The sequence below is a fragment of the Poeciliopsis prolifica genome, unplaced genomic scaffold (assembly GCF_027474105.1).
Source record: "Poeciliopsis prolifica strain line A6 unplaced genomic scaffold, Auburn_PproV2 SCAFFOLD109, whole genome shotgun sequence".
NCBI lineage: Eukaryota > Metazoa > Chordata > Actinopteri > Cyprinodontiformes > Poeciliidae > Poeciliopsis > Poeciliopsis prolifica.
The window spans coordinates 648757-672791 of record NW_026562484.1 but is presented as its reverse complement, the minus strand read 5'-3'; the positions used below and the strand labels follow the sequence as shown (position 1 = coordinate 672791).

At 43.9% G+C, this 24035-nt stretch overlaps 1 pseudogene; it reads left to right on the top strand.

The window, feature by feature from the left end:
- LOC129354378 (MAP7 domain-containing protein 2-like) overlaps nucleotides 1-24035 on the top strand; it is a 33073-nt pseudogene that overhangs the window by 4604 nt on the left and 4434 nt on the right.

Sequence of the window (24035 nt, the reverse complement as noted above, 5' to 3'; positions counted from 1 at the left end):
CTCCACAGAATTAAATTAGTTAATTATGGCTACCAGAAGCGCATTTGCCTTGTAAATATCCTGAATTAACACAGATTTGCTCCTCATTATTCAAGCAGTTTCTTTATTATGGGAGAAGAGGAAAAGTAACAGATATTGGTCAGAATTAGATCATTCAATAATCACTGAATTGGCTACATTTCATCCTGATCGGATGTATTTCATGAGTAACTTTAGCTGTGATTTGAGTTTCTCCCTGTCCTGCATCAGGATGCAGCAACAGCCTCTGCTGCAGTCGGCTAATCCATCCCCAGCAGTCGCTCCAGCTTTGATCTGCTTCTGTTTCAGTTTCTGTCCACTTCTGCTCTCTCTGCCCCCGTTCTCCGGCGCTGCACCCCCTCCGTCCTCCTGCAGTGCGTGACTCTGCATGCACCTTCAGCAAACCCCCTCAGTGCTGAGCCGGGGCATTTCCATCCCGTATAAACAGGCAGTTAACTGGAGCAGTTGGCAGAGAGACGGCGAAGCTGCTGCAGGTCTGGGGAGGAAAATATCTCAAGAAAACGATCAGAATAGAAACAGTAGAAATGTCTACAGCCTGGAAACAACTGAACACGAAAACAAATTATTCATTTAAAATACGATAATTCAGATTTTTAAAACAGAAAAATCTCCAAAAATCAGATTAATCAATTAATATAATAATCGATTATTGGTCAGAATAATTGACTATTAAAATGATTGTCAGTTGCATCTCAAGTTACAGGAAGCAGATCATTGACCAATGAGCAACATCCTGTGCTACAAATAACCGAAAAAATTATTAGATTCATTGATTCATCATCATAATAATTAATTGTTAAAGTAATTGATTGATTGTCAGAATATTTGATTAATCATCAGAATAATGCCAGAATAACTTTCAGAAAGATCAATTAATTATCAGAATAATTGATTAATCGTCAAAATCATCAGTATAATAATCAATAACTAAAACAATAATTAGTTTCCAGCCATAGAAATGCCATCATGTTGTGGCAATAATCATTTTTTCTGTCCATTTTATGTTAAGTCATAATTCAGATGCTCCTTTATATTTTTATTTCTGCTTTTGTTTCTGATTAAATATTTTCTACTTGAAAAAAAATAATTTAATGAAAAAATGTTGAATAATTTGTGCAGCTCGTTTTACGCCGAAACAAATAAAAAGACAGTATGGAGTGTGTGTGTGTGTGTGTGTGTGTGTGGTGTGTGTGTGTGCGTGTGTGTGTGTGTGCGTGCGTGCGTATGTGTGCGTGCGTGCGTGTGTGTGTGTGTTCATCACCAACCTGCTGCGTTTCCTTCTTCGCTCTTTGGTGTCTCATCATGGGGAAACTTTACTCTGACAAGCAGAATTAAAGATAGGGAGCATGAGACATCTTTTTCACACATGGATTGGCCACCACAGAGTCCAGACCTTAACCCATTGAGAATCTTTGGGATGTGCTGGAGAAGACTTTGTACAGTGGTCAGACTCTCCCATCATCAACACAAGATCTTGCTGAAAAATTAATGCAACACTAGATGGAAATAAATCTTGTGACACTGCAGAAGGTTATTGAAACAATGCCACAGCAAATGCGGGCTGTAAACAAAGCTAAAGGCAGTCCAACTAAATATTAGAGTGTGATCATTTTTGGGTGGCGACTTTTATTTTGGCCAGGCAGTGTATACATACATGCATATACATATATGTATAGCAACCTCCCTGAGCAAGTCCCGGTAACCATCACTGTGGCAGATGTCCAAGAAAGAGTCTCAGACATGAAAAACTGGACAACACCAGGGCCTGACATGATCCATGCCTTCTGGCTAAGAAACTCACTGCCCTCCATGAGTGATTGGCAGCCCAAATGAACCAGCTGCTACAAAGTGGGACTCACCCTGAATGGTTAACTGAAGGGCGGACAATCTTGATCCAGAAGGACCCATCAAAGGGTTCAGTGCCACCCAACTACCGACCAATAACCTGCCTCTCCACAACCTGGAAGCTCATGTCAGGCATCATAGCGGCCAAGATAAGCAAACACATGGATAAACACATGAGCACGGCACAGAAGGGTATCGGTGTAAATAGCAGAAGAGCCAAACACCAACTCCTCATAGACCACACGGTTGCCAGAGACTGCAAAACCCGACACACCAACCTGTGCATGGCTTGGATTGATTACAAGAAAGCCTATGACTCAATGCCGCATACTTGGATCATTGAATGCTTAGAGATGTATAACATCAACAGGACTCTGAGAGACTTCATTGCAAACTCGATGAGGCTGTGGAAAACCACCCTTGAAGCTAACTGCAAACCATCCATCAAATGTGGCATATACCAAGGAGATGCTCTGTCCCCGTTACTGTTCTGCATAGGCCTGAAACCTGTCAGCCAAATTATCAACAAGACTGGTTACGGATACAGACTCCAAAATGGGGCCAAATCAGTTGGATGACATCAATGGATGACATCAAGCTGTACGCCAAGTGTGAGCGAGACATCGACTCACTGATCCACACCACCAGGATCTACAGCACGGACATTGGGATGTCATTCGGACTAGAGAAGTGTGGCCGGCTGATCACAAAGAGGGGGAAGGTCATCCATACAGAAGGGGTCTCACTCCCAGAAGGAACAATAGCAGACATAGAGGACAGTTACAAGTACCTAGTTGTACCACAAGCAAATGGCAACCTCAATGAGGTCACAAGGAAAGGAGCCACAGCTAAATACCTCCAACGAATAAGGCAAGTCCTGAGAAGCCAGCTCAATGGCAAGAACAAAATCCGTGCGATAAACAGCTATGCCCTGCCAGTAATCAGATACCCTGCTGGAATAATTAGCTGGCCAAAGGAGGAGATAAAAGCCACAGATATTAAGACTAGAAAGCTACTAACCATGCATGGAGGGCTCCATCCCAAATCCAGCACCCTGAGACTGTACACGAGCCGCAAGGAAGGATGCAGAGGACTAGTGAGTGTGAGAACCACTGTCCAGGACGAAACATCCAAGATCCATAGATACATCAGGTACAAAACCTGAACAGACAATGTGCTCAGTGAATGTCTCAGACAACAGGGAACGGAGGTTGAGGTGCCAGAGATACCATCATGGGAGGACAAGCCACTACATGGGATGTACCACCAGCAAATAACCCAAGTGGCTGATATCAGTAAATCCTACCAATGGCTGGAAAAAGCTGGACTCAAGGACAGCACAGAGGCCCTCATCCTGGCCGTCCAGGAACAGACCCTAAACCCCAGAGCAATAGAGGCCCAGATCTACCACACCAGACAAGACCCAAGGTGTAGGTTATGCAAGGAGGCCCCTGAGACAGTCCAGCACATAACAGCAGGGTGCAAGATACTGGCAGGGAAAGCGTACATGGAGCGACATAACCAAGTGGCAGGCATAGTGTACAGAAACATCTGTGCAGAATATGGACTGGAAACCCCGAGATCAAAGTGGGGAACACCCCAAAGGTGGTGGAGAACGCCAGAGCTAAGATCCTGTGGGACTTCCACATCCAGACAGACAGAATGGTAATGGCGAACCAACCTGACATTGTCATAGTTGGATAAACAACAGAGGAAAGCTGTTGTGGTAGATGTAGCAATACCAAGTGATTGCAACATCAGGAAAAAGGAGCACGAGAAACTGGAGAAATACCAGGGCCTCAGGGAAGAACTGGAGAGGGCCTGGAAGGTGAAGACCACAGTGATGCCTGTGGTCATCGGGGCCCTCGGGGCAGTAACCCTCAAACTGGATCAATGGCTACAACAGATCCCAGGAACAACATCAGACATCTCAGTCCAGAAATGTGCAGTCCTTGGCACAGCCAAGGTACTGCAGGACCCTCAAGCTCCCAGGCCTCTGGTAGAGGACCCGAGCTCAGAGGATAAGAACCACCCGCGGTGGGTGAGAAGGGAATTATATATATATATATATAAAAAAATTCCCTTCTCACCCACCGCAGGTGGTTCTTATCCTCTGAGCTCGGGTCCTCTACCAGAGGCCTGGGAGCTTGAGGGTTCTGCGCAGTATCTTGGCTGTGCCAAGGACTGCACATTTCTGGACTGAGATGTCTGATGTTGTTCCTGGGATCTGTTGTAGCCACTGCTCCAGTTTGGGGGTTACTGCCCCGAGGGCCCCGATGACCACAGGCACCACTGTGGTCTTCACCTTCCAGGCCCTCTCCAGTTCCTCCCTGAGGCCCTGGTATTTCTCCAGTTTCTCGTGCTCCTTTTTCCTGATGTTGCAATCACTTGGTATTGCTACATCTACCACAACGGCTTTCCTCTGATGTTTATCCACTACGACAATGTCTGGTTGGTTCGCCATTACCATTTTGTCTGTCTGGATCTGGAAGTCCCACAGGATCTTAGCTCTGGCGTTCTCCACCACCTTTGGGGGTGTTTCCCACTTTGATCTCGGGGTTTCCAGTCCATATTCTGCACAGATGTTTCTGTACACTATGCCTGCCACTTGGTTATGTCGCTCCATGTACGCTTTCCCTGCCAGTATCTTGCACCCTGCTGTGATGTGCTGGACTGTCTCAGGGGCCTCCTTGCACAACCTACACCTTGGGTCTTGTCTGGTGTGGTAGATCTGGGCCTCTATTGCTCTGGTGTTTAGGGCCTGTTCCTGGGCGGCCAGGATGAGGGCCTCTGTGCTGTCCTTGAGTCCAGCTTTTTCCAGCCATTGGTAGGATTTACTGATATCAGCCACTTGGGTTATTTGCTGGTGGTACATCCCATGTAGGGGCTTGTCCTCCCATGATGGTATCTCTGGCACCTCAACCTCCGTTCCCTGTTGTCTGAGACATTCACTGAGCACATTGTCTGTTGAGGCTTTGTCCCTGATGTATTTATGGATCTTAGTTGTTTCGTCCTGGACAGTGGTTCTCACACTCACTAGTCCTCTGCCTCCGTCCTTGCGGCTCGTGTACAGTCTCAGGGTGCTGGATTTGGGGTGGAACCCTCCATGCATGGTTAGTAGCTTTCTAGTCTTAATATCTGTGGCTTTTATCTCCTCCTTTGGCCAGCTAATTATTCCAGCAGGGTATCTGATTACTGGCAGGGCATAGCTGTTTATCGCACGGATTTTGTTCTTGCCATTGAGCTGGCTTCTCAGGACTTGCCTTATTCGTTGGAGGTATTTAGCTGTGGCTCCTTTCCTTGTGGCCTCATCGAGGTTGCCATTTGCTTGTGGTATACCTAGGTACTTGTAACTGTCCTCTATGTCTGCTATTGTTCCTTGTGGGAGTGAGACTCCTTCTGTGTGGATCACCTTCCCCCTCTTTGTGATCAGCCGACCACATTTCTCTAGTCCGAATGACATTCCAATGTCAGTGCTGTAGATCCTGGTGGTGTGGATCAGTGAGTCGATGTCTCGCTCACTCTTGGCATACAGCTTGATGTCATCCATGTAGAGGAGGTGACTGATGTTGGCCCCATTTTTGAGTCGGTATCCGTAGCCAGTCTTGTTGATAACTTGGCTGAGGGGGTTCAGGCCTATGCAGAACAGTAGCGGGGACAGAGCATCTCCTTGGTATATGCCACATTTGATGGACACTTGTGCAAGTGGTTTGCAGTTGGCTTCAAGGGTGGTTTTCCACAGCCTCATCGAGTTTGCAATGAAGGCTCTCAGAATCCTGTTGATGTTATACATCTCTAGGCATTCAATGATCCAAGTATGCGGCATTGAGTCATAGGCTTTCTTGTAATCGATCCAAGCCATGCACAGGTTGGTGTGTCGGGTTTTGCAGTCTCGGGCAACTGTGCGGTCTACGAGGAGTTGGTGTTTGGCTCCTCTGGTATTTACACCGATACCCTTCTGTGCCGTGCTCATGTGTTTATCCATGTGTTTGCTTATCTTGGCCGCTATGATGCCTGACATGAGCTTCCAGGTTGTGGAGAGGCAGGTTATTGGTCGGTAGTTGGGTGGGACTGGACCCTTTGATGGATCCTTCTGGATTAGGATTGTCCGCCCTTCAGTTAACCATTCAGGGTGAGTCCCACTTTGTAGCAGCTGGTTCATTTGGGCTGCCAGTCGCTCATGGAGAGCAGTGAGTTTCTTTAGCCAGTAGGCATGGATCATGTCAGGCCCTGGTGCTGTCCAGTTTTTCATACCTGAGACTCTTTCTTGAACATCTGTCACAGTGATGGTTACCGGGGCTTGCTCAGGGAGGTTGCTGTGGTCCTCTCGTAGAGAGATCAGCCACTGTGCATTGCTGTTGTGGGACGCCTCCCTTTCCCATATGCCTTTCCAGTATTGTTCAGTCTCCAGCCTTGGTGGGTCTGCTCTGTTGTTATTACCCTGCCATTGAGAGTACACCTTAGCTGGTTGAGTGGAGAAGAGCCGGTTAATCCTTCTGGATTCATTCTCCCTTGTGTATCTCTTTAGGCGGCTGGCCAAGGCTTGGAGCCTCTGTTTGGCAGTCTCGAGTGCTTCAGGTATGGGCATCTGGCTGTACTTTCTGGGTACTGGTCTTTTCATTGCACCCTTGTGGAGCTCTGACAGTTGGCTCACTTCCCTCCTTGTTACCTTGATTTTAGCCTCTAACCGTCTTTTCCATGGTGGGTATTGGGTCTCATGGTTGCTCTTATAGCCAAGTATCTCAAGGATCACTGATGCTGAGTTGTAGATCAGCTCATTGGTTTCTGTTATGGTGTTGGTAGGGATCGTTCTCAATGCTGCATTCACATTCTCAATGAGACTTTCTGATGGTACTTCACTCAGCCGTTGTAATTGGCGCCGAGGAGGCCTGGTTGTCATTCGGGTCATGATTCTCTCTCTCAGGTCAGCAGCTGTCTCGTTCAGCTCTGTTTCGCTCATTGGGGCCGTGTATCCCCTCACTGGGTGGGGACTTGTAGTTAAGTCCCCACAGTCCTGACATCCGGGTTCCTCCCTTTTGCCGTAGCATTTGTGTTGTATCTCGTCAATCTCAAGTTGTGATAGCAGTTGCCGTTTGCGGATGTTGGAACACTGAGCTACTAGTTGTTTAGCGCTTAGTGTTGAATGGGGATGTCGAAGTAACCATTCCTTCCCCAGTCTTTGCATGTAACCCCTCTGACTAGGGTTACTTGAGTAGTAGCATTCCAACAGATCCACATTTTCATCTCTCGCCCATTTCTGTCTTGTTCCAGTAGCCAATTTGTCATCAAGGTGCTCTGGTTCCCCAACACCTGACGCAGACCTTGTTTGGCCGGGCGACGTCTGAGCCGGCATGTTATGCAACTTAGTATCTCTCATGGTATGAGGTAGGCAGTAGCTTGAAGGGTCTTGCCTAAGGACCCAGACTGGATTCGAACCCTGCCCTCTCGGGTGATATACTGATGCCTTATGTATTGAGCTATCCAGTCAGCTATATATATATATATATATATATATATATATATATATATATAATATATATATATATATATATATATATATATATATATATATATATATGGAAGGGGGAAAATTATTTTATTATATTTTTCCATTATTACAGGTGAGGCTCTGCCTCACCTGCCATGGTTACCATAGTCACTGGTAACTATGGCAACCAGTGACAATTTAAAAGCCCTCTGACACTCTCTGAAACTATGACATCACAATGTGACTCCAAAGGCAGAATTCTGACATCACCAGCGATTATAAAAGTTCCTCACATCAATCTACTGATGTCACAACCTGTTAGCAGCCGTTGGTGATACGTTCGTCTTGAGAGTTCGTTTAGCAGTTCACAGTAAGATCTTCAACTTTGTTTGGTGCTCATTTCTTTAGGAGATTGACATCAAACTTAACTTGAAATTTTACCGAGATTCTAGAAAAGTAATTTTAATTTACAATCCGAATCAACAAAAGAATACAATGCAGTCCAACCAGCCGAGATTCGAAGAGGTCGCATCTGACAACATTGTGGAAAGGGAGTTACAACCACCCAAGCCACCAAAGCGCAAAAAGAAGAAGATGTCATTTGCAGTGTGGTGGGAGATGCACGCAGCTGAGGAGCTGAAGAAGTCTGCCGAGAATATCGAACTGCAGGGTCCTTCAATGCCAGTTGAAAAAGATCCGATCACCAACACACTGGAGACAGTAGATGAAAAAGGGGACAAACACCTTTCTAAGAGTAAGCGCAGCAAGAGGACCCCACTGTTGTGGAAATCCTTCCCCGAGGAAGGTGCTTGCATTGATCTGTCGTTTTTTGCTGAAAATGAAGACATCAGTTATGGTCCTCTGGCAGAACAACAAAGTCATCAGGCAGCTTTGCCCAGCAGCGGACCAAAGACATTTTGGAAAACGCTCCCCAACTCAGAGCCTCATGTAGATGTCAGCTTTTTCCCTGATATCATTGGTACCCATAATGTTTCAATGGTTTCACAAGAACGTGACAAAGGCGCTTCCTTGAAAGAGGAAAGTTTTCCTAACAGCACGGCGATCTCTACCACACAGCCAGACGCCAAAGAGCAAAACATCTCCAGCTCACTAAAGAAAGTCAATCAAAAAGGGGACAAACAGCATTGTAAGAGTAAGCGCAACCAGAGCACCCCACTGTTGTGGAAATCCTTCCCGGAGGAAGGTGCTTGCATTGATCTGTCATTTTTTGCTGAAAATGAAGACATCAGTATTGGTCCTCTGGCGGAACCACAAAGTCATCAGGAAGCTTTGCCCAGCAACGAACCGAAGACATTTTGGAAAACGCTCCCCGACTCAGAGCCTCATGTAGATGTAAGCTTTTTCCCTGATATCATTGGTAACCAAAATGTTTCAATGGTTTCACAAGAACGTGACGAAGGCGCATCCTTGAAAGAGGAAAGATTTCCTGACAGCACGGCGATTTGTACCACTCAGCCGGACGCCAAAGAGCAAAACATCTCCAGCTCATGGAGGAAAGTCAATCAAAAAGGGGACAAACAGTTTTCTAAAAGTAAGCGCAACAAGAGGACCCCACTGTTGTGGAAATCCTTCCCCGAGGAAGGTGCTTGTATTGATCTGTCATTTTTTGCTGAGAATGATGACATCAGTAAAGGTCCTCTGGCAGAACAACAAAGTCATCAGGCAGCTTTGCCCAGCAGTGGACCGAAGACATTTTGGAAAACGCTCCCTGACTCAGAGCCTCATGTAGATATCAGCTTTTTCCCTGATGTCATTGGTACCCAAAATGTTTCAATGGTTTCACCCTACCCCTCTGAAAAGGTAACAAGTCATCCAAAGTGTGAGTGTGTAGCCAAAATGATGGAATTTGAACTGGTCCATATTGCAGTACAGAAGTACCTCATGAAACAACTTGATGAAATGTCTGCAATAAATAAGAAACTAACTGCTGAAATTAAAAAACAGAAAGATATGATGAGGAAAATACTGTCCGTAAGAAGACGAAGAAAGAGTCCAATGATTTCTGTTGAAACTCAGACAGAGTCAGAAAATCGCCCACAAACAGTTGATCACAAGTCTGCTGCAATGGAAACAGAGCAAGACGCACAAGAAACAAGCAATCAGTTGAAGCCAGTCCCTCGAACACTTTCTATGCAACCTAGGATACATGTGTCAGACACCAGATGCCGTCTGAAACCAGTTCGACAAACAATTTTTAGGCAAACTGAGATACATGTGTTGGACACTAGATACCATCTGAAACCAGTTCGACAAACACTTTCTATGCAACCTGAGATACATGTGTTGGACACCAGATGCCGTCTGAAACCAGTTCGACAAACACTTTCTATGCAACCTGAGATACATGTATTGGACACAAGATACCATCTGAAACCAGTCCGACAAACAATTTTTAGGCAAGCTGAGATACATGTGTTGGACAATAGATACCATCTGAAACCAGTCCGACAAACAATTTTTAGGCAAGTTGAGATACATGTGTTGGACACCAGATACCATCTGAAACCAGTTCGACAAACAATTTTTAGGCAAACTGAGATACATGTATTGGACACAAGATACCATCTGAAACCAGTCCGACAAACAATTTTTAGGCATACTGAGATACATGTGTTGGACACCAGAAACCATCTGAAACCAGTCCGACAAACAATTTTTAGGCAAACTGAGATATTTTTATTTCTAAGAGATCAGCCCTCTGAAACTCAGTGGGCTGATCTGAATGGGTACCAGGATGGGCAGAAAAAGCTGTACAAGATATCTACAAGTCAAAACAGAATAGAATCGACAAAGAAACCTGGCTTTGAATTGGAAACCTTAAATAATGACACGGTTTCTGGAGCAAGCAGTAAACAGGGAGTTTCAGAAGCAGAAGGGCTTCAGACAGCCTCTGTTATAAACCAGATTCTAACTAAAGAAGTGATCATTCAGCAGATCATTTCAGAAGAATTGACTGAATCTAAATGTCAGAAAAAGAAGCATATGACAATGAGAGCTGAAATGGAAGCTGTTGTCATCCCAGTGGGGACAAATTACAAGTTGATTCAAGACACTAAAATACCAAGAAATGATTTAGACATAGTAGCAGAGATCCCCCAGACGACTTCTGCAGAAATGGGGACAGAAGGGGAGAGAGACCAGAGAACATCACTCCACAGAGAAAGGTCACATTAAATGAAGATACAATACAAACATCAACTCAGGACTCAGAGACTCATGCTGCAGAAGAGTCAGCTGAGGAGAAGGATAACTGTGATCAAGAAAGACCCATGAAAAAATTATCTCTGTGGAAACGATTTAGGAAGGCTGTATCTCCGTCACTTCTGCGGAAATTCACAAACAGAAATAAAGTTCATCCACTGTAGACATGAGATTATGTCTCCAGCACATTAGATTTCAAAGCTGGCTGATTGGGAGTAATTGGATAAAGAGGTTCAGATGGTGTTAATTGGACATTTTAATATTAAAAAGCCAGGACTGCACGGGGGGAAATGTCTCCCCGTGTAGGGGTGGGTTCACTCCGGGCGCTCCGGCTTCCCCCACATTCAACAACATCACTGCTCAAATTCATCTGTTCCAACATATTTATTGCTAACTTGAAACAGAAAATAAGACAACCACATTTATTCATATGTATACATATGTATTTATATATATATATATATATATATATATATATATATATATATATATATATATATATATATATATATATAATTCCCTTCTCACCCACCGGGGTGGTTCTTATCCTCTGAGCTCGGGTCCTCTACCAGAGGCCTGGGAGCTTGAGGGTTCTGCGCAGTATCTTGGCTGTGCCAAGGACTGCACATTTCTGGACTGAGATGTCTGATGTTGTTCCTGGGATCTGTTGTAGCCACTGCTCCAGTTTGGGGATGACTGCCCCGAGGGCCCCGATGACCACAGGCACCACTGTGGTCTTCACCTTCCAGGCCCTCTCCAGTTCTTCCCGGAGGCCCTGGTATTTCTCCAGTTTCTCGTGCTCCTTTTTCCTGATGTTGCAATCACTTGGTATTGCTACATCTACCACAATGGCTTTCCTCTGATGTTTATCCACTACGACAATGTCTGGTTGGTTCGCCATTACCATTCTGTCTGTCTGGATGTGGAAGTCCCACAGGATCTTAGCTCTGGCGTTCTCCACCACCTTTGGGGGTGTTTCCCACTTTGATCTCGGGGTTTCCAGTCCATATTCTGGACAGATGTTTCTGTACACTATGCCTGCCACTTGGTTATGTCGCTCATGTACGCTTTCCCTGCCAGTATCTTGCACCCTGCTGTGATGTGCTGGACTGTCTCAGGGGCCTCCTTGCACAACCTACACCTTGGGTCTTGTCTGGTGTGGTAGATCTGGGCATCTATTGCTCTGGTGTTTAGGGTCTGTTCCTGGGCGGCCAGGATGAGGGCCTCTGTGCTGTCCTTGAGTCCAGCTTTTTCCAGCCATTGGTAGGATTTACTGATATCAGCCACTTGGGTTATTTGCTGGTGGTACATCCCATGTAGGGGCTTGTCCTCCCATGATGGTATCTCTGGCACCTCAACCTCCGTTCCCTGTTGTCTGAGACATTCACTGAGCACATTGTCTGTTGAGGCTTTGTCCCTGATGTATTTATGGATCTTGGATGTTTCGTCCTGGACAGTGGTTCTCACACTCACTAGTCCTCTGCCTCCTTCCTTGCGGCTCGTGTACAGTCTCAGGGTGCTGGATTTGGGATGGAACCCTCCATGCATGGTTAGTAGCTTTCTAGTCTTAATATCTGTGGCTTTTATTTCCTCCTTTGGCCAGCTGATTATTCCAGCAGGGTATCTGATTACTGGCAGGGCATAGCTGTTTATCGCACGGATTTTGTTCTTGCCATTGAGCTGGCTTCTCAGGACTTGCCTTATTCGTTGGAGGTATTTAGCTGTGGCTCCTTTCCTTGTGACCTCATTGAGGTTGCCATTTGCTTGTGGTATACCTAGGTACTTGTAACTGTCCTCTATGTCTGCTATTGTTCCTTGTGGGAGTGAGACCTTCTGTGCGGATCACCTTCCCCCTCTTTGTGATCAGCCGACACATTTCTCTAGTCCGAATGACATCCCAATGTCCAGTGCTGTAGATCCTGGTGGTGTGGATCAGTGAGTCGATGTCTCGCTCACTCTTGGCGTACAGCTTGATGTCATCCATGTAGAGAAGGTGACTGATGTTGGCCCCATATTTGAGTCGGTATCCGTAGCCAGTCTTGTTGATAATTTGGCTGAGGGGGTTCAGGCCTATGCAGAACAGTAGCGGGGACAGAGCATCTCCTTGGTATACGCCACATTTGATGGACACTTGTGTGTGTGCATGCCTGTGTCTCTGTGTGTGTGTGTGTGTCTCGGTGTGTGTGTGTGTGTGCGTGTGCATGCCTGTGTGTGTGTGTGTGTGTGTCTCTGTGTGTGTGTGTGTGTGTCTCTGTGTGTGTGTGTGTGTGTCTCTGTGTGTGTGTGTGTGTCTCTGTGTGTGGGGGTGTGTGTGTCTCGGTGTGTGTGTGTGTGTGTGTGTCTCTGTGTGTGTGGGGGTGTGTGTGTCTCTGTGTGTGTGTGTCTGTGTGTGTGTGTGTGTGTCTCTGTGTGTGTGTGTGTCTGTGTGTGTGTGTGTGTGTGTGTGTGTGTGTCTCTGTGTGTGTGTGTGTCTCTGTGTGTGTGTGTGTCTCTGTGTGTGTGTGTGTGTGTGTGTGTGTGCATGCCTGTGTGTGTGTGTGTGTGTGCTTGTGTGTGTGTGTGTGTGTGTCTCTGTGTGTGTGTGTGTGTGTGTGCATGCCTGTGTGTGTGTGTGTGTGTGTGTGTGTGTCTCTGTGTCTCTGTGTGTGTGTGTGTGTGTGTGTGTGTGTGTGTCTCGGTGTGTGTGTGTGTGTGTGTGTGTGTGTGTGTCTCTGTGTGTGTGTGTGTGTGTGTGTGCATGCCTGTGTGTGTGTGTGTGTGTGTGTGTGTGTCTCTGTGTGTGTGTGTGTCTCTGTGTGTGTGTGTGTGTGTGTGTGTGTCTCTGTGTGTGTGTGTGTGTGTGTGTGCTGCCTGTGTGTGTGTGTGTGTGTGTGTGTCTCTGTGTCTCTGTGTGTGTGTGTGTGTGTCTCGGTGTGTGTGTGTGCATGCCTGTGTGTGTGTGTGTCTCCGTGTGTCTGTGTGTGTGTGTGTGTGTGCGTGCATGCCTGTGTGTGTGTGTGTGTGTGTGTGTGGGTGATAAGCTGCAGCTGCCCCTCCTGCCAGCCAATGTGCTCTGTCATTAGAGAGGGAGTGGGCGATCGAGGTAAAGAGAGGGAGGAGAGAGAGGGAGTCGGAGCCGGCAGACGGACGAGCGAAGGCGCGGCGCTGCATATCATGACCCTCTGACTGACATCGGGACGCCGCGGGGGAGACGCTGCGGTTGCACGCGGTTGCCATGGCGCGTCCGTCTCCGAGCGCATCGCCCGGCGTCCGTCGCCGTAGCGATGGCTCGGTGAGAGAATGTCTCTTCTTCCCTGTTTCTGAACGCAACGAGCAGGAGAGGCTGGAGGCCCTGGTGCACCGGAGAGCCGGGGGCGCCGAGCGACGCGGCGGCGGCGTGGAGGCCCGGGAGCACCTGGACAACCGGCCCAAACGCTGGACCTGGGGCGGGCCGCCTGACGGAGCCGAAGGTGAGTTCAGCCTCAGCTGGGAGCTTTGTTGTGATGGTGATGATGTCATGGGAAGACTGGGAGTAATGGAGGGATGGGGGATGGAGAGGAGGAGTGGAGGTCAGGTGGAGAGGAAGAGGGGGATGGTGGGATGGAAGGGTGGAGACATGAGAGAGGAGGAAGTGATGATGTGAGGAGGAGAAGTGATGTAGGAAGAAAAGGGTGTGGAGGCTGCAATGCAGGAGCAGCAAACCTCGCAGGGCTCCGCATCATCCGACCTGAGCAGGTAACGGCTTCACCGCTGCTGGTCGGGGCTACAGGTGTGTGTGTGTGGGGGGGGGGGGGTGGTGTGTGTGTGTGTGTGTGTGTGTGTGTTTTATTGTCCTGCTGGGAGACACAGAGTCTCACCTTGAACAAGGCCGCCGCAGAAACTCAAAGTGCGACATTATGGCTCCTTTCCTTCCTGATTCACGCCGTTCTGTTGTTTGTTTCTCTGTTACGTCAGCAATGAACCGCCGCTGATTTTTTCCATCAGCTGTTCTCAGCTGAGGCGATCTGGCTCTGATCCGGGGTCCGCCCAGCGGCGGCTCCGGCTCCGGCCCGGCGGCCTGATCTGGGATCTGTGGCCCACTGCAGCAGAAGCAGCAGCGTCTCATCTTACAGATGATGGGCTGCGTTCTCAGAACCTCACTTGTTCTGCATCAGAAATGCTTTAAAACTGATTTAGTGGATGGGATGAACTGCAAATTTAATCTGTTAAATTAGGAATATAAGGGATTAATTGTGGAAATGCATCCAACTGTTTGAGCTGGTCTGTTTTATTTAGATTTTTAAAGCATTGAAATTGAGCGCTGAGCGGCTCCAGTTACCAGTCAATGTTTAGGTCCAGTCTGGAATAAAGCTCAGGGTTTCCAGCCACTTCCTGTCCGGCAGCAGGGCGTAAAAATAACATTTTTTATACCTAATCTGATTTCCAATTTTAATCAGTTTTCTTTTTCTTGCTTAGATTCTTTTCTTAAGTTTTGTGCACTGACTGGCTGCAGAAACGTCAGCAGGCTGGGATGTTGTTGTGAGGTTTAAATGTGACCCATCAGTTCAGGAAAAGGTTTTTATTCAGGAAGTTGGAGTGATTGTCTTCCAGTTTGGTGTTGATCATTGAGCCGCCTCTTCATCCTGTTTGCTCTGCAGCGACTAAAAGCTGCAGTCGATTAGGATTTGGATGCATTACAAACTGCATGACGACCTAATAATGGCTGACAGATCAGATGTGTAGCAGGCAGTAGAGTCAGTGCAGACAAGATAAATTAAAATAACTCAATCATTTCCATTTCCTCTCTTTCTACTGGATGATGAAAGTTTTCAGTCTTTGGTCTCAACTAGAACAATTTTGAGACTTTATAATTAATTTTAGTTTTGTTCTATTTATTTTGGATATTTAAAATGTCTTTCAGTTCCAGTGCTAAATCTTCATTAACAGTGAAGTTTATTTATCTTCAGGATGTATTCTTGCTTTGTTAAGCCGTTATTATCACTGTTACTCTAAAATGGTCTCAAGACAACAATATTATCGTTTATCACAATAAGTTCTGGGACAATTCATCGTCCGGCATAATATGTCATCGTGATAAACCTCTGAGGTTTATCTGTGTCGCACTCCAGTTTGGATTGATTCCTCTATAATCTGTAAGAAAAACCTCATTTCATGCTTTATTGGATTCAAATTGAGTCCAGCTTTGCTGCATCTAACTGCAGTGAAAAACTCTGACCTCCTTCCTCTGTTCTGCAGTAATTTAATATTTATGTTTACTGGATTAACCTCCATATTTAACCACTTACTTATTTTGATTCTGTAAATATTACACAGTCCCAGCTGCATAAAATAATTACATTACTGATTTATATGCAAATGATTTAAATGAAAATCTAAAATTAGAAGAAAAAAAAAAACGGGATGCAAATGGCTAAAACTTAGAACAGAAATAGAATAAATACAGAAAAAACAAAGAGAAATATTAGTTTAGTTCATATTTCTATATATTTTTTCATTTTTTTACAGATTTAGTTGCTTCTTTTCTAACTCATGAGCTAACTCCAGCTTCTTTATACCAAATACAGATGAAAAATGGATCCAGATGAGAAAGTTTGAGCCTCTGCTTGTGCGATGTGACGACGTTTCGCTTTGCAGTATTTCATGGCGGGTTTTTCCGTAGCCGTGTTTTGTCCGAGTCGATGCTGCTTCCTGCTCAGATGGACGATAACTCGGGTGTGTGTCGGTGTGTGAATGCGTAACGCTTTGCTTTTTCCGCTCTGCTTCGCCTGCTGCCCAGGTAACCCTCAGACCCCGCCCTGCCATGCCATTGGCTCCGCTCAGCCCAATGAGCTTCCTGCCGCTTCCAGCGCCAGCCAATCCCGTAACGGTACTGATCCATGACTGTGTGTGCCACGCCCATCCCGCCTCCTCTGCAGCCGCTTCGCCGCCTGCATGCATGCGTCGTCTTTGTGTCGTCAGACTGACTGTGGCGTCGTCCTGTTGTGACGTTTATTTAAATCAGCAGCAGCGATGCTGAAAATCTCTGCAAGGGCATTTCACGTCTACGTCCATTTTTTAATTTACTTTCTAATCAAAATAATCCAGATTTTTAAAAATAACCTGTTAAAATGTTACAGTAAACCGATAAACTTACTACTTTTAATGCAGAATCTGCTGCATGAAGTTATTACATATCTTACTGTAAAGGTAAAATAAAAAACAATAAAACAGGAGAAAATTACCTAGATAAACAACAATGGAATAAATATTTAAACTTCCAATGTTTTAGGAACTATCATCTTACCATCATGTTAAAATAAGAAAATAAAAACAGGAGAAAATGTACAAAGTAAATAAAAACCTGCATAGAAATGATTAAAAATTAAAAACAGGAATGGAAAAAAAAATACAGAATCAATTCCAGTGTTTCTGAAACCATAAATAAGAAAATAGAAACAATGGAAAATAAATGAATTTAAAACATGAATGCAAATTATTAAAAACACAAAATATAAATGGAAAAAATATAGAAAATAAAAAAGAGAGAAAAATAGGTTAGCCTACTTTATAGATGTGCATTTTTATAATATTTTTCACATTTTGTAGCAGATTTAAATAATTGTTTTCTTTCATTATAGTATTGTTTTGTTTATATTTTTAATTTATATTTGTTCAAAAAGAAGCTGCTTTTGTTTAAAAATACAAATTAATCACCTACATGCTGCCTTTCCACCAGTCAGTTTTTTTCTTGTTATTTGTATAAAATCTAAAGCATTTTTGATTAATTCTGGAGAATAAATGCAAAAATCCCATCTACCTTAATTTGACCTTTTTTCCATTGTGGTTCTGATCCGTATTCGGACCGGTCAGTCCTGTTCCAAATGCCTCTGATTGTGATGCTTGTTGAAAGCTAAATGACTCCTGCTGCTACGCGACATTTACAGAAGTCATGTGACTTTATTTATGCGAGCAGATTATAGAAACAACTTTAATTTATTTGTTGTCTAAACGACTTTGATTTGGGCATAAATTTATTCATGACTGGAACAAAATGTTCAGTTTCCTTTCTGTTGGGGAAAAAGTTGAATTTGAACTGATAAAAGCTGCTAAAATCCTATTTTGCGCTCATTTTATATGTGTAAACAATCTATTTAATGTCCATTTTGCTTATTTGATGTTTTATCAGTTTAATATTTTCATTAATCATAGAAATAGATGTGAAATTTTCTGCATACTAGATCACATTATTTTGCAGAATCTCATCCCTGATTGAAGAAATAAATACTTTAATTGGTTTCCTGCTGACTGATATCATGAATTGACTATTTCTGACTAAAAGCAGATTAAAGAAAAGTAATTTAATTGGTAATTTATCAAAGCGGTGAGAAATGTCTCGCTATGCAATATGAATTTAAACATCCCACCCAAATGGCTCCATTTTCCTCTGAGAAGTCTGTAATGGTAAAAAGATAAGCAGGAAAAACGAGTCAGTAGAAAATAAAAGGACTATTGATCAGCAAAGTGAATCTTTGTCTTCACAGAGAATAAAGAAGTGAGGAGTGATCAGGACTCAGCCATCCTGATCACAGGCGGCTGCTCCTCTTCCTGTCCTTGTTTAGCCATGCATGAACATGATTCTCAGCAGGGAGTCCATCCTATAAAGCACACACACACACGCACGCACGCACGCACACACACACACACACACACACGCATCATGCCAGACATTCAGCCTGTAGCTATCTATCACCAACGGCCAACCAGACAGCATCTACACATATTTTAATCGTTCTGCCCCATTTTACTCATCAGCAGCTCCAAGATCCACGTTTTTCTTTTCTTCATTTCTTTTCTAATTTTGTTGCTAAATATGTTGCACATTTACAAAAACTGTTATAAAATGCCTCTTGTGATTCTTACTCTGGTAACCATGGTTCTGATATTGTTACCATGATGTTGAATCATTATGGATCCAAACAGCAGATTCAGAATCTAATCCTGTCAAAATTATTAATTGTTCAATTTGTGCTTAAATAAAGCAACTTTAAAAACTGATGTAATTAACACAGAATGAAGTGTAGTTAAAATCAAAGTAATTGATTTATTTTAGTAGATGAATAAAAATGAAACAACATCAGAAATAAATAAGATAAAATAAAACATCAAATAATAAACCAGACACAATATAAAGGAAATAAAAATGCAGTAAAAAACAAATTTAGAAAATCCCTCCAGGTTTTTCCTGAAAATTCACGGAAAATAAGCAGATCGCTGCTTGTTTTCATGCTAATGAATATTTGAGTTTATTCAAGCAGTTGAACTTTCATCCTGCAGTCAAATGATGATTAAATGTGAAAAAAAGAAGAAAAAACCAGATAGAAATTTGATGACAAAAAGCAACGTACCCCGTCCTGCCACACCATAATTCATTCTAGTAAACACATCAAACAAATGATAACAATAGACAAACTCCAGAGACGTCAAACTCAGGATTATTGTAAACACTTGGGTTGAACTGGACGTTTTATGTGATCTGATTTTGTTTTAAATAAAGAAAGTGAGTAAAATATGTTTAGAAAAATTCTCCGCCTTCAAGTTCTTCTGCATTCTTCATTTTAATTTCCATTCATTTCATTTTTTCATGGGTGTAATGACAAAAATAACTGAGTGAAATTACTGGTGCAGTATTTTTTTTATTTTTATTAAGCTGTCTGATAACATTAACTCTGAATATAGAGAGATTAAAAGATTTTAAAGCTGACTAAACCGACTAAAGTTACATATTTTATGAGCTTTGGGAAATCAACTGCTTACGAACTTTAATATGAACCTTTAATTATTCATGAAACTCCTCAGAACAGGAAGTACAGTTTACAATAAATGAATCAATTTTCTGATCAAACCGAGTCATTTTTATTGGATATGAGGATCCATGGTGCTTTCAGGCGCTGTAGGACGCATTATCGCTCAGTTTCTCAGTGACTGATTTTCTGCCATCATCCTCCATTCATGATGAAGAGCCTCTGCGGCTTCACCCCTGCCTTGCATCTCTGAGGTTAATTCATGCAGCGGCTCATCGACCTGCAGGATTATCTTCTGTGTGAGCAGTTTGGTGTTTGTCCTCTGGTGTTTCCAACACATGGTAGTGTCACAAACGCAGCGCGAAATCAGCCGTGGATGTTTCTGTGGAAATAACTAACCAGTGGGGTTTTTTGTTGTTCTTTTTTCAATAATAGTTGACTTCTTGTCTCCACCAACGATGGATCAGCCAATCAACAAACAGCTTTCCAGCTCCTCAGCGGCTCTCAATTCCCCAGAGAGAGGTGAGACCAAATATGGCTGAACAGGAAGCAGAACAAGCCGATCAGTGATAGATAGGTTAACAATTACAATCTGGTTAAAAAAAACATGAAGGATTTCACTTTAGGAAAGAGAAAATCAGACTGTTGTAATACCTAAAGCTGCAAACTATCAGGTGAACATGTAACTGTGTTATTATTACTCTGATCAGGTTTTAAAAGCAAGAAATATTTAAGATTTAACAAATGCTTCTTTGGGTAAATATGCTGAATGAAGAATGTTTTTGTAACATGTTTTCTTTGTGTCATCACGTCTGTCATTTATTTTGTGTGCCTGTGTTGTGACCTGTCAGTGTCCTCTGTGTCCCGCCGAACAGCTTCCCCCAACAACAACAGATCCTTCAGGAGTTCCTCCAACCGCAGAAGCATCGCCGGATTCCCCGAGGAAAAAGCCAAAACACCAACGGTCAGAAGGAGAAAAAAAATGATATTTTCTTGATTTCTAGTAACCAGATCATCATCATTAACACTGGAACTGGAAACAGCAGAAACAGCAGTTCTGCTTCTATGGGTTGATAAATAATTTTTATAAAAAGTATTTATGAAATCAGAGGCTGCACAGTGGCTCCTTAGAGTTCAGTTGATAATAAAAAAGCTGATTAATATGTCATTAATAATTATAAATGTGACCTGTAGGGGGAGACAGCCAGCACTCCGGTCCGCAGTTCTTCCTTCAAGGCCAACAGTAAAGGCCACGCTGCGTCCAAGCGGTACGTAGTCGCACAAACTCTCCTCCGATCCCGTTCCTGCTCAGATGGCGGCACGCTGTGCTTACAGGGTGAGGTCCAACCGGAGCCGCGCCCAGTCGCCCTGCTCCCGGGACAGTACCCGCCGTCCCCGCTGCGGCAGAGAGCCCCCACTCCAGGCGCCGACGACAAGGGCATCAACGACAACAAAGGTCACGGCACTCTGGAGAGGAAATCTGCCAAATCTGAAGCTCCAGAAAACAAGAAGATCAGCAAATCCAGCAGCAGAGAGCTGAACGCAGGTTCCATCATCATTATTATTATCATCTTCTCTAAACTCTCACAATACATCAAAGCTTAGACAAACACAGACATAGCAGTTACCATACATGTCATAATAAAAGTGAAATAGAACTCGTCATTACTGTCTAATGACGTCTTAAAGGGGCAGCACCATGTAAAATCTAATTGTTTTAGCTTTCCATCAAGTTAGAAAGTTTTTCCCTCATCAAAACAAACCTGCAGTGTTACTTTGATTCTTTCATGCATGTTTGAAAAATCTTTTAATCTCCATGGCAACCATTCAGCTGCTAAACACCTGGGTGGACTTAGCTCCGCCTTCGAGGCGCAGCTCCTCCCCACTCAGCTCCTTTAAACTAGCCAGCAGCAATTAGCAAACATCTTATAGAACTGCTGAGCTCGTTATGAGCTTCTGCTTAGAGAAACATCACTAAAAAAGTTAAAGGGTTAATAGAGGAGCCATGTTGGCGTGACTTCCTGAAGAGAAGCTTCAGAAACAGCAGAAGTTTTTTAAGAGGCAGAGACACAAAATTCAAGGCATCAAATAAAGTAAAATTCTTTTAAGCCATATATAACATGTGCAGCTTTTATAACAACTGAATGCAATAAAGTTACTCAGTTGTGCTATAAACTGGCTTTATGTGGCTGGAAAACACGTACTGCCCCTTTAATGTGTTTGAAAGGTAGCTGAGTTGATCGAATGTTTAAACAAAACCTGTCTTAATATTGTTTAGGTTAAACATTTTACTGGTTTCATTTTCCCTTCATATAAACAGGGGTTAGGTTTATATTTGTGATTTAATCAAAAACATTTCTTTAAAAAGAAGAAAGAATGTAAGAAGAGGAAGCAGAACTGCTGTACAAGCAGACTTCAAAATAAAAGCGTGACTATAAACATCTACGAGTTGAAGAAGTCTTAACTTCAACACAAGCGTCAAACTTTATTCAACTGAAAGTTTATGAAAAACCAAGTAAATGAGCACTTTAGAATTTAACCAAAAACTTAATTTATGAATTTAATACCTCCACAGAGTCACCAGGCACGCCCAGCGGCCGCAGCGTTGGCGGGACGACGGACGCCGAGGAGGCGTCCCGGCTGCTGGCGGAGCGACGGCGTCTGGCCCGGATCCAGAAGGAGCTGGAGGAGAGGCAGCGGCAGGAGGAGGAGAGGTGAGAGAGTCAGACTATCTGGGATCGGCTGATACTGCCTGAGTCAAGAGGTGGAGAGGTGAGAGTCAGTCAGGCTATCTGCGATCGGCTGATACTGTCTGAGTCAGGAGGTGGAGAGGTGAGCGTCAGTCAGGCTATCTGCGATCGGCTGATACTGTCTGAGACCACAGCTGCAGGGAACAAACTGAAAACCTGCTGGACTCAGATGAGGAAATTAACACTGAACAAGAAATATGAAAATCTAAATTAATATCAGGTCAGGGTCTGAGCTGTGGAATATCATCGTTCATGTTTTCTTTAGGCTGAAGGCGGAGGAGGAGCAGAGGAGGCAGGAGGAGGCCAGGGAGCGCCAGGAGAGGGCGGCACGGGAGGCCGAGGAGGAGAGAGCGAGGAAGGAGGAGGAGAAGAGGAGCAGAGAGGAGGAGGAGAGACGACAGAAGGAGCAGAGATGGAAGAACATGCAGGACCAGCTGGACAGAGAGGTCAGTAGATTGATGTAGATACAAACTGAGCCAAAAATATAAAGTCAATCAAAAACTAACCAGGATCTGATATTCACAAACTGCAGCCGATAATCAGGTCTCCATCCAGGTCAAGAGTCAGGAAAATGGCTGCTAACATATCTGCAGATCCCGCACATTATGGACATGAGCTGCCTTTTTTGAATTCTCTTATATAAAAAACATGGCAGTACGTACATGTACATATTCTGACTGATTCATTCATCCTTTGCTTTATTTCCATTAAACCCACAGTTTCCGATCTGTGGCCTGAGGGCCACATGTGGCCCATGAAATGACTTTGTTTGGCCCTCTGGCCACAAGTCAAGAACAATGAAAATTTGGCAAACAAAACTGACATCCTGAATTTTTAATTCAATGAATTTTGTGACTTGCCCAGTAATTTAAAGGTAAAATGTTTAAACTTTATGCTCTAAAGTTGATATATTTATACTTGGAGTCCATATAAATTGTGAGTGAAATTCATTCTGTCCACTATATTGGCGATTAAAGCTTATTATATTTTGTTCTAAATTTAATTGGATATATTTCTAGCAGGTTTTTTGGCTTTTAGAGAATATGACTAATTTTTGTGACCCTAACTAACATAAAACAGGAAACATTTGGTCTGATTCAGAGAGTGAGAAAAAACAGTGTGATTTTATTCAGAGGATGTAAATATGAGGTTTCAGCTGCTTAAGGTGAGCGACTGCGTGTCTTCCAGCGGGAGGAGGCCTTCCTGCGGGCGCAGAGGGAGGCTGAGAGGAAGAGGCAGGAGAGGGAGCTGCTGCACATGCAGGAGGAGCAGGAGAGGCAGCAGAGGAAGAAGGTACCAAACGTCTCCGCTTTGCTTCCTCCTTCAGCCAGACAGCGGCTCCATCACTGGACCAGATCGTGTCCAAATCACACCGGTCCTCCTCTGTCCTCAATAGGTTACCAGAATAAAAACGGTCTTCTTGTTCAAATGATACAAATTATATATAGTTTCTGCTCTCACTGTGTTTCTGCATATGACCTCTTTGGAGTCTGTATAATTGATTAATCAATGACTAATTATTACAATAATTGATTAATCTGCTTGGTCGTTTCAGCCCTAATTGTGTTGAATCTGTTTGACAGAGAATTGAAGAGATTATGAAGAGAACGAGGAAGAGCGAAGTGGATCCTCCATCTGGAGCGTCGGGTAAATATTCACTCAACCAAACGTTTCGTAGCTGATATTAAATCAATGTGTATCAGTTTGTTTTCATGTTTTTGGCCAATAAGATGTGGCAGAATCTGACTTTTTGGGAAACACTCCAAAAGCAGGAAATTAACTACAACATAGGGCATTCTGGGTAAATACAGCCAGTACAAAAGCATTAGCCTAGTGCTAGCGACAAATGGCTCGCGGTTTTTACCAAAGACAAAGATAAATCCTCCAACGGCTAAGATCTGACGCCTCCGATTTTGTTTACATTTCATGAAG